The 16,690-nt window shown below is 43.5% G+C and overlaps 1 protein-coding gene, 1 non-coding gene and 1 pseudogene across 2 annotated transcripts in view; 1 reads left to right on the top strand and 2 right to left on the bottom strand.

Moving 5' to 3' along the window:
- MPP6 (membrane palmitoylated protein 6) overlaps positions 1-16,349 on the bottom strand; it is a 160,683-nt gene extending 144,334 nt beyond the window's left edge. The window contains exon 1 of the mRNA XM_038760398.1: positions 16,246-16,349. The gene's annotated coding sequence lies outside the window, so the exon portion shown is untranslated. The remainder of the gene's footprint in view (positions 1-16,245) is intronic.
- LOC119924670 lies at positions 10,188-10,306 on the bottom strand (annotated as a pseudogene).
- On the top strand, positions 13,683-13,820 carry LOC119923876. Its single transcript, XR_005448994.1, has one exon. It is a non-coding gene; the product is annotated as a small nucleolar RNA SNORA7 (small nucleolar RNA).
- Positions 16,350-16,690: the final 341 nt, after the last annotated feature.

Below are 16,690 nucleotides of genomic sequence, written 5' to 3'. Positions count from 1 at the left end.
GGGTTTATTGCTTAGAGAACTATCTGAGTGAGCATCTTGAAGGATTTTCCCACTGATACCCTGTTAAGCTTCAGCCTGAAAGGAGTTATCCAGTGAAGCTACGTAAAACTCCCAGTGAAAGCTCAGTTGAAACAGAGGAGGATGCCGAGAGCCCCTTTCTCGGCCTCTCTTTCTTTTCTTTTCTTTTTGGTGGTATTTGTTAAGCACCTAGTATGTGCCAGGCACTGTACTAAGTGCTGGGGTAGATACGATTAATCAGGTCAGACCCAATCCTTGTCCCACAGTCTTAATCCCTATTTTTCAGATGAGGTAACTGAGATACAGAGAAGTGAAGCAACATGCCCAACATCACACAGCAGACAAGTGGTGGAGTTGGAATTAGAACCCAGATCCTTCTGAGTTCCAGGCCCATGCTCCATCCACTAGGCCACACTGCTTCTGTCACACGGCCCCCCTGGATTGGAAAAGCAAGGACCGACTGAATAGGGCTCAACCCAAAATGCCTTATGGACAGATTAAGAGAAAAAGGTTCTCAGCCAGGGACAGGGTAGTCTAATGGACAGGAGAGATGGTATCTGATTGTGCAAAATCCTGGGTTTGTTTCTGCCTTGTGCCTGAGCGGGAAACATTTAACTTGTTTGGGTCCCCTTTGTAAAATGAGGATAATCCAATTTTTTGCAGTTGATATCTATAAAATTCAGTGAGAAATGCTTTAAAATGCAGGATTATTGCTATTTTTCCTGAAGTTGAAATTAAATGAAGATGAGAGGAGATGGGAAGCATGCAAGGGGTGGAACCCTGCAGCCTGGTCTTGTAAAAAGAGCATGGGCCTAGGAGTGAGGGGACTCCTAATCCTGCCAATTGTCCTCAGTGTGACCTTGGTCAAGTCACTTAATTCCTCTGTGCCTCAGTTACCTCATCTATAAAAAGGGGATTAAGACTGTGAGCCCCATGCGGGGCATGGACTGCGTCCAACCTGATTATTTTGTATCTACTCCAGCTCTTAGTATAGTGGCTGGAACATAGTAAGTGCTTCACAGATATCATTAAAAAACAAAAGCCCGGGAAACCATTGACAATCTGTGAGAGGAAGGGGAACTGAGAGGGTGTAAAGGAGTAGGGGATAAAGGGGATCCACCGATGGTAAGGTTCATGTGCATGTGTGGTTGAAAAGGCCTGCTGAAGAAGCAGCATTCATTCATTCATTCATTCATTCATTCAATCGCATTTACTGAGCGCTTACGTTGTGCAGAGCATTGTACTAAGCACTTGGAAAGTACAATTAGGCAACAAATAGAGACAATCCGTACCCAACAGGCTCATAGTTTAGAAGTGGGGAGACATGGGGACTAGTGGATAGAGCACGGGCCTGGGAATCAGAAGGTCATGGGTTCTAATCCTGGCTCTGCCACTTGTCTGCTGTGTGACCTTGGGCAAGTCACTTAGCTTCTCTGTGCTTCAGTTCCCTCTTCTGTAAAATGGAAATTAAGAGTGTGAGCCCTAGAAACTGTGTCCAACCCGATTATCTTGTATCTACCCCAAAGCTTAGAACAGTGCCTGGCACATAGTAAGTATTTAACAAATACCATAATAATAATAATTATTATTATCTACAGTCCCAACCACAATGTGCACAAAAAAGGCTGTCCCTGGTGGTGTTATGTCTAATCCCCACAGCACCTGCAGGTGTTTTCTTTTTTGCCTCCTTGTCTCTTGTTCCTCATGAACTGTTTGCTTGAAAGAGCCATTCCTTTCCTGATAGCTGTACACCATTCTGATTCCTCTTCAGCCTCGGTTCCCAGTTTTTATGTGGAACGTGGCATTATCTGAAGCTTTGTTTTACTGTGTCCTTAAAATGTTTCCTCTTCTCTCCTTGATTTCGGTTTCCTGATTTCAGCTTTCCATACAGCGCTTGTGCCGTGCTGTCCCAGCCAGTGTAGCTGGATTATGTTAACCTTAGTTTCTGCTTGGGAGACTATTTTCCAGAACTTCACTGTTGGTAATCTTGCTTGGCCATTTAATATTAAGGCCTGTAAATGGTAACAATGGAACTGCCCTTCTTTCCCCCCCAAACTCTGTCCTTCCCATCACTGCAGTCAATACTAGCATTCTTCCTGTTTCACAAGCTAACCTTGACAATATCCCAAACTCATCTCTCTTATTCAACCCACGTAGGCATCAAATCCTGTTGGCTCTACCTTCATATCACTAAAATCTGCTCTCTCCTGTCCATCCAAACTAACATACCATCCTCCCCTCTAGCCTGTAAGCTCACTGGGGGCAGTGAACATGTTGACCAAATCTGTTATATTGTCCTGTCCCAGTTGCTTAATACAATGCTCTACCCGTAGTTTACCGCTCAATAATAATAATTGTCTTATTTGTTAACCACTCACTATGTCAAGCACTTACTATGTGTCAAGCACTAAGTGCTGGGATATATATATAATAATTATAATGATGATGATGGCATTTGTTAAGCGCTTACTGTGTGCCAAGCACTGTTCTAAGCGCAGAGGGAGATACAAGGTAATCAAGTTGTACCACATGAGTCTTACAGTTTTAATCCCCATTTTACAGATGAGATAACTGAGGCCCGGAGAAGTGAAGTGACTTGCCCAAAGTCACAGAGCTAACAAGTGGCAGAGACGGGATTAGAACCCACGACCCCTGACTCCCAAATCCGTGCTCTTTCCACTAAGCCACACTGCTTCTAGGGCTCGCAGTCTAAGTAAATTCAATTGATTGATTGATCAGAAACTCTTGTCATTTTCAAACCCACTCAGAAGCTCTTGGCTCTTATTCTCATCATCAACATCGATGATATTTTACTGAGACTATACTGTGCGCAGAGCACTGTACTAAGCACTTGGGAGAGTACAATCCAACAGAGTTTGGTAGGCCTGGGATTCCAGCCCAAGACTGTGGGCAGGGAATGTGTCTACCAACTCTATTATACTGTACCCTCCCAAGTGCTTAGTTCAGTGCTCTGCACACAGTAAGCGCTCAACAAATACGATTGATTGAAAATGTGGCGTGGGCACAAACAATAGCTTTGCCCCTCAGCTGGAAACCTGAGGAGGCCCCAGATTTCACTATTAGCCCCATAGAGTTGGCACCCGTAGGGTCTAAGGCTGTCTCAGATATTGGGGTGGGATGGCCCTGGGAGTTTGTCAGTGCACGAGTCTGTATGTCGTATTGCCTGGCCACTTCCCATTCTCCTCCCGCCTCACCCTGTGCCCTGGTGACAAACGGGCTGCCCTCCTCTGCTGTTGGCACAGCAGTAGTGGGTATGGAGATGGAGAAGAAGACTGTGAATGGCTGAACTGACCATCCCTCCTTTCATCGCTCTTTCGTCTCCGTGGCTTAGCTAGAAGCATTTGCTCCCACTCCTCCATCCCCGCTGAGGAGGAAGTGCACTTCTACACCCTTTATGAAAGGGAAATTTGATAGCACTGACCCCCCACCGTATCACTGGTGTGAGGAAATGTGCCCCAAGGGAGGGGATTGTTAACAGGAAGTTGATTATAAATATTAGCTATTGTTGCTACCAGTAGCTTTCCATGAGGCAAATGCAGGAAATTTGCCACAGCCCAATAGGTTGGCGACTGATGCCCCTTGAAGATATGGGATAAGGAGACCCCTGTGACATCGGCCACAGTATACTGGGCACGCAACATGACGTGATGTCACGTGCTAATCTGAGGAAGTGCACCAATTTCTCTTCAGGAGATGTTGACCTCTGACAAACCCTGCATTTGATCCACAGTTTATGCGTACCTCTCCCAGGCCCATATGAACTTAGCCACTGGATCCACAGAACTCACTGGAGCCACAGGGAGGGAGCATCAGGGCTGAAATAGTTAAAAAGCAGACATAATGTCCAGTGTCATAACAGTATTGGGCAGGAATGGATCAGTTGAAAACTGCACTGCATATTGTAAAACTGAACAACTGATCCCCCTACAATACAGACAAAGAGGGGCCACTTATAGGGAAGAAACATAATTCCCATTTTTGTGCTCATTCAATTATTTTCTCAGAGTCTATTGTCAATTACTTTCCTCATTATTTCCCCCCTTCCCTGTTTTTGGTCTACCTGGGGGTATATAGAAAGCTCTAGTCTCCAAATCACTTTGCCAGGACTCAAATGGTGACCCAGAAAAGAAATAATCTACTGCCCATTTTCTGTGCTGTCTAATCTCTATGATTGTCCTTGTTCATTAAGTTTTTAAACACTTGTTCTGAGTAGAGAGAGCAATATCACATTTCTGGAAGGAGCTCCAATACCGTTTTTATTGCTAATCCTTAATCAGTTTCCTTTTTCTCCTTACACCAAAGTTTTTTTTAACTGTATGCCCATCCTAGAAGAGGTTAATACCTATTTTATATGATATTTTATTTCCTTTATATAAAAAAATGCCTTTTTGGATTATTTGAGCTCTTGGAATTTTATTCTCCAGAGTCTCCTGGGCTGGAGGGGGTGAGCATTATAATAATAACAATAATAATTGTAATAGTTGTGGCATTTGTTAAGCGCTTACTATGTACCAAGCACTGTACTACGTTGTGGGGTAGATACATGATAATCAGGTAGGACACAATCCCTGACCCACAGGGGCTTACAGTCTAGAGTCTAGAGCAGACTGACAGGTTGGTGGCAGGAAAGTCCGAAGAGAACTCATTCCCTCTCATGGCTCCAAATACCATCTTCAGGAGGCTGACTCCCAAATCTACTTCTCCAGGCCCAATCTCCTCACCGTGCCTCACTCTCGCCTGTCCCGCTGTCGACCCCCAGCCCACATCATCCCCCTGGCCTGGAATGCCCTCCCTCTGCACATCCGCCAGGCTGGCTCTCTTCCTCCCTTCGAAGCCCTACTGAGAGCTCACCTCCTCCAGGAGGCCTTCCCACACTGAACCCCCTCCTTCCTCTCCCCCTCCTCCCCCTCCCCACCCCCCCGCCTTACCTCCTTCCCCTCCCCACAGCACCTTTATATATGTATATATGTTTGTACATATTTATTACTCTATTTATTTATTTATTTGTACATATTTATTCTATTTATTTTATTTTGTTAACATGTTTTGTTTTGTTCTCTGTCTCCCCCTTCTAGACTGTGAGCTTACTGTTGGGTAGGGACCGTCTCTATATGTTGCCAACTTGTACTTCCCAAGCGCTTAGTACAGTGCTCTGCACATGGTAAGTGCTCAATAAATACGATTGAATGAATGAATGAATGAATGACTCTCCTTCTCTGCAGTTTTGCCTTTCTTCCTGCCTTCAGAGCATCGCTACTTGAATAGCCTACCAACACTTCCAACTTAACATGTGCAAAATCAATCAATCAAGCCATTTTGTTTACTCATTCATTCATTCATTCAAATGTATTTATTGAGCACTTACTTTGTGCAGAGCACTGTACTAAGCGCTTGGGAAGTACAAGCTGGCAACATGTAGAGACGGTCGCTACCCAACAACAGGCTCACAGTCTAGAAGGGGGAAACAGACAACAAAACAAAACATGTGGACAGGTGTCAAGTCATCAGAACAAATAGAATTAAAGCTAAATGCACATCATTAACTAAATAAATAAAATAGTAAATATGTACAAGTAAAATAAATAGAGTAATAAATCTGTACAAATATATATACAAGTGCTGTGGGGAGGGTAAGGAGGTAGGGCTGGGGGGATGGGGAGGAGGAGAGGAAAAAGGGGGCTAAGTCTGGGAAGGCCTCTTGGAGGAGGTGAGATCTCAGCTCCCAGTTTACTGAGTGCCACGCACTATACTAAGCACTAAGTATAATAGAGTCAGTAAACACGTTCCCTGCCCACAGCGAGCTTATGGTCTAGAGGGGGATACAGACATGAATATCAATAAATAAATTACAGATAAGTACAAAAGTGCTATGGGACTAAAGGGTGGGGGGATAAAGGTTGCAAATCAAAGTACAAGGGTGAAAGAGGGGAGCAAGAGAAGAGGAAATGAGGGATTTGAGGAAATGAGGCCTCTTGGAGGAGATGTGACTTCAATAAGGCTTTGAAGGTGGGGAAAGTGATCGTCTGTCAGATATGAAGGGGGAGTGTTTTCAGGCATGAGGCAGGATGTAGGCGAGAGGTTGGTAGAAAGATAGACCAGTTTGAGGTAAAATGAGTAGGTTGGCACTAGAGGAACGAAATCTGAGGACTGGGTTGTAATAGGGAGATAAGGTAGGAGGGGCAGGGTGATTGAGGGTTTTAAAGCCTATGTTAAGGAATTTCGGTTTGGTGCTGAGGAGGTTGAGCAACCACTGGATGTTCTTGAGGAGTGGGGAAACATGGACTGAACCGTTTTTTCAAAAAATGATCTGGGCAGTAGAGTGAAGTATGGACGGGAGTAGGGAGAGACAGGATGCAGAGAGGTCAGCAAGGAGGCTGATGCAGCAATCATGGTGGGATTGGATAAGTGCTTGGACTGATGTGATAGCAGTTCAGATGGAGAGGAGAGAGTGGATTTCTGCAATTTTGGGAAGGTTGAACTGACAGGATTGGTGACAGATTAAATATGTGAGTTGAATGAGAGAAGTCCAAAACAGAATCCCTCATCCTCTGATCAAAACGCTTTCTCCCTTCAAGACTTTCCCATCACTGTAGACTGCACCACCACCTTCCCTATCTCACAAGCCCATAACCATGGCATCATCCTCAAATCATCTCTCATTTAATTCACACATTCAATCTGTCATGAAATCCTGTTGATTCTACTTCACAGTATCTCTAGAATCAGGCCCTTCTTCTCCATCCGAACTGCTACCAAACTGCTACCAAATTAGCAAATCCAAGCACTAATATCACACTTCGTCTATCACATCAACCCTCCTCCCTCATCTCCCTACCTCCAATCTCTCCCTATTTCAGTCCATACTTCACTCTGTTGCATGGATCATTTTCTAAAAAATTGTTCAGGGTACATCTCGCCACCTCTAAAATCCTCTCCCCACCCCCCACCCCCATTAGTGGTTGTCCATCCATCTCTCATCAAACAGAAATTCTTTCCATTGGATTTAAGGCACTCAATCAGGGCTCTTGATAATTAGCCTCAATCACTTCTCACTACAATTCACCGGCATACTTTGCTTTTTTAATACCAACCCACTCACTGTACCTTAGCCTTGTATCTCATATTGTCAACTCCTTTCTCCTGTCCTCCTCTGGCCCGGAATTCTCTCCCCCTTCGTATCCACAGATCACCACTCTGCTCATCTTTAAACATGGCGTAGTGTCAAGAGCACAGGCTTGGGAGTCAGAAGGTCACAGATTCTAATCCCAGCTTGTGTGCTCTGTGACTTTGGGCAAGTCGCTTCACTTCTCTGTGCCTCAGTTACCTTATCTGTAAAATAGAGGTTAAGACTGTGAGTCCCATTGTGGGTCAAGGACTGTGTCCAGCCTGATTTACTTGTTTCCACCCCAGCACTTAGTACAGTGCCTGGCACATAGTAAGCGCTTAGTACCTCTGGGGGGTGGTGACATCACTAGAAGGCAGGGTTAAGAGTAGATAAGAGGACTACAGTCCCTTGACATTGGAAAGCACAAAAAGTGCAATTCACTTTACAAAGTCCCCCCAAATGGCCGAATATCCTGGGGGAGAGGGTGCTTAGACTGATGTGTGTGAGCCACTTCCCACACTACCTCCTCAGACACGCACCATCACCCTAACTGTTTTTAGAATACCGCCCAGCTCAGGACAACTGAACAAATTGGAAAAAGCTTGCTAGTACAGCGAGAGAAGCAGCATGGCCTAATGGAAAGCGCACGGGCCCGAGAGTCAGAAGGACCTGGCTTCTAATCTCCCTTTAGACTTTAAGCTCATTGTGAGCAGGGAATGTGCCTGTTTATTCTTACACTGTAGTCTCCCAAATGCTTAGCACAGTGCTCTGAACACAGTAAGCGCTCAATAAGTACGATTGATTGAATGAATTGATTGAATAATCCCAACTCCGTCACTTGTCTGCTGTGTGACTTTGGGCAAGTCACAACTCCTTTGTGGCTCAGTAACCTCAACTGTAAAATGGGGATTGAGACTGTGAGCCCAAGTAGGATAGGGACCGTTTCCAAGCTAACACTAAAATCCATCAGCTGATCAATCAATGGCATTTACTGAGTGTTTTCTGCAAGTAGAGGATTGTACTAAGTGCCTGGGAAGCTACAATCACAGTTCAAATCCCGGCTCCACCACTTAATGATGATGGCATTTATTAAGTGCTTACTATGTGCAGGGCACTGTTCTAAGCACTGGGGAGGTTACAAGGTGATCAAGCTGTCCCACAGGGGGCTCACAGTCTTAATCCCCATTTTACAGATGAGGGAACTGAGGCACAGAGAAGCTAAGTGACTTGCCCAAAGTCACACAGCGGTTGACAATTGGCAGAGTCAGGATTTGAACCCATGATCTCTGACTCCAAAGCCTGTGCTCTTTCCACTAAGCCATGCTGCTCCACTTGTCAGCTGTGTGACTTTGGGCAAGTCACTTAACTTCTCTGTGCCTCAGTTACCTCATCTGTAAAATGGGGATTAAGATTGTGAGCCCCACATGGGACAACCTGATTACCTTGTAGCCTCCCCAGCGCATAGAACAGTGCTTTGCACATAGTAAGCACTTAATAAATGCCATTATTATTATTATTATTATTACAATGCAGTAGAGTTAGTAGACATGATTCCTGTCCACAAAGACCTTAAAATGTATGGCTGTGGGAAAGAAGGGTATGTATTCCTATCAGAAGAATAGAACACATAGTCGCATGATTTAAAGAAAAAAGGAAAAACAACCCAACTTTCTCATACAGACTCAGGAGCCAAAATAAACACACAGATGTAGAATGGGGAATAGAGGTTAGGAATGGTTACAGTAGGAAAAGATCCAGAAGGTCATAATGAACAAAAGGTGAATGACTCACAGCTGCATTTTTAAAGCAAACATGAAGATGGAATGCATTAACAGGGGGAAGTCAGACATGAGCCAGGAAATAATTGTTTTGTCTCACTACATCATTAGTTTGACCTTTTTTTGTGCCTGGATGGGATTTTTGCCTTCTAACAGAGATGTGGCAAATCTATAGATTTTCAACAAACAGCCACAGGAACAATGTCTGAAGAGGACAGTTCAAAGGGGTTGCGTTAGATAATTTAGAATAGATAGGGTTCAGTGTTGTTTTAGGAGGCGGTGCTCATGACATAGTGGTAGTAGAGGCAAGGCGATAGGACCTAAATTCTAGTAGGTCTAAAACTGAAATCCTCATCTTCCCTCGCAAATCCACTCCTCCACCAAATTTTCCCATCACAGGTCACAGTTCCACTACCCTCCTTGTCTCTGAAAACTACAATCATGGCATGATCATTGACTTCTCAACTCTTATGTTCAGACTGAGGCTAAATCCTGTGGGTTTTTCTTCCACGACATTTCCGGCCTTCACCTTTTCCTCTCCAACCAGCCAGCCACCACCCAGATCGAGGCACTTGCCATAAACTGACTGGACTACTGAACCATCCTCTCCTCTCTCTAGTGAATTATTTTTTCTAAAAAACATGATTCTGCACACATTTATCCACAGCTTAGACACTTCCAGTGGTCACCCATTCCTCTCCATATCAAGTAAAAATAATAATAATAATAATAGCATTTGTTAAGCGCTTACTATGTGCAAAGCACTGTTCTAAGCACTGGGGAGGATACAAGGTGATCAGGTTGTCCCACGTGGGGCTCACAGTCTCAATCACCATTTTACAGATGAGGTAACTGAGGCACAGAGAAGTTAAGTGACTTGCCCAAAGTCACACAGCTGACAATTGGTGGAGCCGGGATTTGAACACATGACCTCTGGCTCCCAAGCCCGTGCTCTTTCCACAGAGCCACGCTGCTTCTTTAAAAAAACAACAACAATAAAAAAACTTGGTTAGATGCCACGAAGTAGGTGGCAACGCTTTAAAATATATCATCATCATCATCATCGTATTTATTGAGCGCTTACTATGTGCAGAGCACTGTACTAAGCGCTTGGGAAGTACAAATTGGCAACATATAGAGACAGTCCCTACCCAACAGTGGGCTCACAGTCTAAAAGGGGGAGACAGAGACCAAACATACTAACAAAATAAAATAAATAGAATAGATATGTACAAATAAATTAAATAAATAAATAAATAAATAGAGTAAAAAAATATGTACAAACATATATACATATACACATATATATGTGTTGTAAAGGCCACTAGGACCTCTTCCATCCTTCTCAAGGGAAGTGCTAACCTCCTCTCCTTTCATACAACACAAAAACTCCTGACCATCGGCTCTAAAACCCTCAATCGGGCCTCTTCCCAATCTCTCCTCCAACCACTGCTTTAAAGCACTCTCCTCACCCCATTTAACACTAGAGATAGTAGATTCAATCCCTACCCTCGAGAATCTTATAATCTAGCCAGGAAGACAGAGTCTAAAATAAATTACAATTAGGGGAAAGCTACTGAGTTTAAAGATAATGTGCATCAGTGCTATGGGAGGGCAAACGGAGAGTGAATGCTAGCCTTATTGCGGACAGGGTTACTGTGATTATGGTATTTGTTAAGCGCTTACTATGTGCCAAGCACTGTTCTTAGCACTGGGGTAGATACAAGGTAATCAGGTTGTCCCACATGGGGCTCACAGTCTTAATCCCCATTTTACAGATGAGGTAACTGAGGCATAGAGAAATGAAGTGCTTGGCCATGGTCTCACAGCAGACAAGTGGCAGAACTGGGATTAGAACCCACATCCTCAGGCATCCAAGCCCGTGATCTTTCCACTAAGCCACACTGCTTCTCAACTACGCATCTGCCAACTCTGTTATACTGTACTCTCCCAATCAATCAATCAATCAATCGTATTTATTGAGCGCTTACTGTGTGCAGAGCACTGTACTAAGCGCTTGGGAAGTACAAGTTGGCAACATATAGAGACGGTCCCTACCCAACAGTGGGCTCACAGTCTAAAAGGTCCCAAGTACTTAGTATGGTGCTCCGCACACAGTAAGTGCTCAATAAATTTGATTGATTGAGTACGTAAAAGCTTAAGAGGGTGAGGTTGAGGAGAGGTTATACAGGTGATGTGGGAACATGTTGGGGAGGTAAGAGATTGCTTAAGCAAGATTTTCTGGAGGAGGCTTTGAAGATCAATCAATCAATCAATCAATCATATTTATTGAGTGCTTACTGTGTGCAGAGCACTGTACTAAGCGCTTGGGAAGTACAAGTTGGCAACATATAGAGAAAGTCCCTACCCAACAGTGGGCTCACAGTCTAAAAGATCAGGGAAGAGTAGTGGTCAGATGGACAGGAGACTTCCCAAGCGCTTTGTACAGTGCTCTGCACACTGTAAGCGCTCAATAAATATGATTGAATGAATGAATGAATGAGAGTGGGGAGGGGATTCTAAGTAGGTGGGAGCCAAAGGTTGGCGGAGAGCAAGAAAGAGCTGAAAATGGGTAAAATGAGTAAGATAGCAAAATTTTTTAATGCTTTTTGTCAGGGCTTACTTTGGGCCAGACATCACTGGCTTCCTACCCAGTGCTTAGAGCAGTGCTTGGCATGTTAATAAATGCTTAACAAGTACCATTATTATTATTATTGTTATTGTTATTTTACTAAGCACTGGGGTGGATACAAGTTAGTCAGGTTGGACATAGTCCGTGTCCCCCTATTTTCAGTCCCCATTTACAGATGAAGTAACTGAGGTACAGAGAAGTTAAGTGACTTGTCCAAGGTCACACAGCAAACAATTGGCAGAGTTGGGATTAAAACATAGGTCTTCTGACACCCAGACCTGAGCTCTTTCTGCTAGTTCACATTGCTTCTCAACTGAGAGGAGTGGAGCATGCAAGCTGAGTTGTAGCAGGAGAGGATGGGGTAAGTAGTGAGGAGGAGAAAGCTGGAATTAGGTCTCAGTCTGATTTCTGCCACAGACTCATTGACTTCCCCGTGGCACATCACTTAACTCTGTTTCTCCATTTGTAAAACTACCTCCTTCCCACAGGGAGGTTGTACGAATTAATTAATGTGCTGTAAAGTACTTCTGTCGTGTGGCAAAAGGCGGTAGGTAAATCTAAAGTCCACACTGTCACAATATTAGAAACTACCGATTAAAGAGATGAGAATGTTTTCATTTCTTGACTATTTATAGTATAACAACTCTTGGCATTTGCATACCATTAAACCTTTTCCAACCCTTCGTCTACCTTCACTGCACTTCTCTGAGACCAGGCGATATTTAATTGCTTAATTTCGCAGACCAGCTGACTGAAACCCAGAAGGCTACACGAGTCTGTGGAATCATCCTGCCAGTCAGGGGAAGAACCAGTAGTAAAAGTGTGGAGTCATGCGCCGTTGATGACTAAACATCATACCAATCACTTAGGAAGTTAAAAATGTATTAAATGCATTTCCTGAGCAGCTCTGAAGTTTTAAAACAACATACTGGAAGCCATGATTTACCTAGGCTTCTATGCCTTAAACTCTTGGAAAGTACAATGGAAAAACAGGTTATAACTAGAAAGACTGTTAACTGAACTGCAGGTCTCAAGTATCCCATAAAAATAACCCACTTTGGCCCTTCCATAAGCACCCATAAGCACCATAAGCATAAATACATTTATTTATTTATATTAATGCCTGTGGCTGCCAACTCCATTATGTTGTACTTTCCCCAGGGCTTAATACAGTGCTCTACATACAGTAAGTGCTCAATAAATAAGATTGATTGATTGTTGCCAGATGATGAGGAGATGCTTCGCCACAAATTAGTGAATTTTCTCTCATCGTTTGCTCCTAAGGCTCTTCTCCGGGATTGCTTTTCATCAATTTGAGTAACACAAATTAGCCCCATTTATTCTTTAGCATTCCCTAGAGATGTGAAATGTATCATTCTTGATGCCAGTGAAAGAAAGCATTTGGTAGCTCCTTGACTTTTAGGTAGTAGAATCTAAAGAGAAAGCTGCTCTGCAGACAATTGTTCTTTTATATTTATAGAACAGAGAAATCTTGTAAGTTTCCAAACCGCATTTTTATCTGAAAATTTTAGACTCCTTGTCAAAGATATTGTTTTCAATGCTCAAGGTCTAGAAGCAGTGTGGCCTAATGGAAAGAGTATGGCATCAGAAGGACCTGGGCTCTGATATCAGTTCTACCACTTTGCTCTGTGACCTTGGGCAAGTCACTTAACATCTCTGTGCCTCAGTTACTTCATCTGTAAAATGGGGATTAAGACCTTGAGTCCTATGTGGGACAGGGATTGTGTCCAACCCAATTATCTTGGTAACTGACACACAGTGCTTGAGAATTACCCTCCCCCTTTTATACTGTGAGCCCACTGTTGGGTAGGGACTGTCTCTATATGTTGCCAATTTGTACTTCCCAAGCACTTAGTACAGTGCTCTGCACATAGTAAGCGCTCAATAAATGCGATTGATGATGATGATGATGAATAACAATTTATTTTTCCAGGTGTAGTAACCTCAATTGTATTACAATTGAGATGTTGAGAAAGTGTTATTTAATGCCCAATTGGATAGAAGTTGTGAAATACAAGCAGAACCCTTTTCAGCACCTTTGATAATTGGTATCCTAAAGTTAGGCTCAGTGTCTCTGGCTGTTTAGAACTGGGGTAGGGACTTGCTTCCCCTCTCAGGATGGCACCTGGAGCGTTTCCAGTACTCTACCAGTCTCGGCTATGGGAGGGAGAGTCAAGCAGAGGCATATCTATTCCCTTCCTAGCTTGGCCAGTGGCTAGCAAGTGGAAGGCAATCTGTTACAAGTCAAAACTCCCCTGTGCTGAGCAGCAGCAATATGGGAGAGAGTTGAGGGTGGAGACTCAAGTGTACTGGACAGAAGAAGGTAGTGGTCAACCACTTTTGTATTTTTACCAAGAAAACTCTATGGATACACTAACAGAACGATTGCTTACTGGACAGAAGAAGGTAGTGGTCAACCACTTTTGTATTTTTACCAAAAAAACCCCACTATCAGAACGATTGCAGATGGAGGTGGGGCTTTCTGGGAGAAATGTGTCAATGGAGTTGCTATGGGTCGGTGACAACTTGACAGGATAAGACAAGACGAAGGACTTGATTGAGTTCTTCGAAAGACATCATAAGATTGTCCCAAAAGGCACCATTCCATGATGCAGTGGAAGTGATGCCAGCATCACTTCCCCTGGTGTGTGTGTTTGTGGGAATTCCCCCATCTCCTCCCCACTGCACAATTCCAGCTCAGTACTACCACCTTCACCACCTCCCTTGGTGATTCTAGACTGCAATATCTGCTTTCCACTCCTGACACCTTCCCCCACCTCTCCCTGGTGATTCTAGACTGCAAGCTCCTTAGGGACAGGGGACATGCGCTTACTAAGCGCTTAGTACAGTGCTCTGCACACAGTAAGCGCTCAATAAATACGATTGATGATAATTCTGTTTTTTTTATAGCATTTATTAAGCCGGTGAGTCAGTCAATCATATTACTGAGCACTTACTACAATAATTAGTAATATTCATAATTATGGCATTTGTTAAGCGCTTACTATGTGCCAAGTACAGTTCTAAGTGCCTGGGTAGATAGAAAGTAATCAGGTTGTCAAATTTGGGGCTCACGGTCTTAATCTCCATTTTCCAGATGAGGTAACTGAGGTCCAGGGAAGTTAAGTGGCTTGCCCAAGGTCACACAGCAGACAAGTGGCAGAGCCTGGGTTAGAACCCATGTCCTCTGTCTCCCAAGCTTGTTCTCTTTCCATTAAGCCATGCTACTATGTGCAAAGCACTGAATTAAGCACTCAGGAGAGTATGATATAACAATATAACAGACACATTCCCTATCCACAATGAGCTTACTAGTGCCAGGCACTGTACTAAACGCTGGGGTAGATACAAGCCTCTAGAATGTAAACTTCCTCCAGAATGAAAGCTTATCATGGGAAGTTGAGACTGCTAACTCTGTGGTTTTATACTCTCCCAAGTGCTTAGTACAGAGCTCTGCACAAAGTAAACACTCAATACCATTGATTGATTAATTCCTCTTAACAACCCAGCTTCTTCCATTCCACTCACCCCTGCCCTCTTTCCACTTCCTCCCCACTCCCTGTTGCTATTAAAATCATTTCCCCGTCACTCTTGTTCACCCCTTCAACACCCTCACCCCTGTAATGACCAACATTAAGGAGCCTCTGTCATTTAAAACTCATCAATCAATTGTTTTTATTTTATTTTTTATGGTATTTCTTAAGCGCTTACTATATGCCAGGCACTGTACTAAGCACCGGGGTAGATACAAGCTAATCAGGTTGGACATAGTCCATGTCCCACATGGGGCTCATAGTCTTAATCCCCATTTTACAGATGAGGGAACTGAGACACAGAGAAGGGAAGTGACTTGTCCAAGGTCACACAGCAGTCAAGTGGCAAAGTCATGGCTAAAATCCAGGTCTTTCGGAGTCTCAGGCCCTATCCACTTGTCCACACTGCTTCTTTTTATTGAGCTCTTACTGTGTTCAGACAACTACTAAGTGCTTGAGAGATTACTAATGTGTTGTAAAGCTGAAACAGGGGGATACATTTAGAAATCCTGTAAGTGCCATTTATCGCGAGTCAAAACATCTTAAAGTTGACAACTGCCCGGACTACAGCTCTATTCTCAAATGCCAATCCTGAATTTTTTGTTAGCATTTGTTATAACAATGCCTCTTGTCATTCCTTTTCTGACCATTGTAACTTCAAGAGCACACTAAAATTAAGCCATTCATTTCCAAAGATATTTTCAAAGCTTGTTCAAGAACTGTACAGTTACCATAGTTGCGTGGCTATTCTGCCATAAGAAAATGCATCATCGTAATAGTGAGAAACTGAATGATATTTAACCGAATTATGAGACATTCATGGAATTTTTATGTCTACTGCCTTTTAATTAAACCAAACAAAACGGGAATGGAATAAAAACATTTTGATTTTAAAAAAGATAAAATAAATGGCATCCCATGTAATTCTGGTATTCTTAATTACGAAGCAGTTACCAACTGCCAAGCACAGAGAGTTGAGGGGCAGGGGTACGTTTGATGTAATTTTCTCGAGACCGTAAGCTTGCCATGGGCCGGAAACATGTCTACCGACTCTATTATATTATACTCGCTCAAGGGCTTAGTACAGGGCTCTGTACATGGTAAGCACTCAATAAATATGACTGATTCTTGCCTTACAGATGGTGAGGAGAGCCTTCACCTCAGGGAGCAGAGCAGTGGGGACAGCTGTACAAGACCTTTCAAAGATGATGCAGTTTTTCTCAAAGATGGAGGCAAAATTGCCCTTCCCAAAATGGTGGCAGGATCAATCAATCAATCAATCAATCGTATTTATTGAGCGCTTACTATGTGCAGAGCACTGTACTAAGCGCTTGGGAAGTACAAATTGGCATGATGGAGATGATGGAGACCCGTTAGTGGGGCATAAATCAAGGATACAGGGGCCAAGTTGCCACGGATCTTTGGTTGAGAGGCAGTTGTGAGCACACTGTGATGGCGGTAAGAGTTTGTGATGTCATCATGCTACATCATGTGCTTGGGTATGGGCGTCTTGGCCAACGAAATTTGGCTAAACCTCGAAATTTGGTCCCAGAGCCAGGAAATCACTCCAGTGGCATTTGGC

The sequence above is a fragment of the Tachyglossus aculeatus genome, chromosome 2 (genome assembly GCF_015852505.1).
Source record: "Tachyglossus aculeatus isolate mTacAcu1 chromosome 2, mTacAcu1.pri, whole genome shotgun sequence".
Lineage (NCBI taxonomy): Eukaryota > Metazoa > Chordata > Mammalia > Monotremata > Tachyglossidae > Tachyglossus > Tachyglossus aculeatus.
Note: the sequence above shows the minus strand (reverse complement) of the source record. Positions and strands in the feature narration are given on the sequence as shown.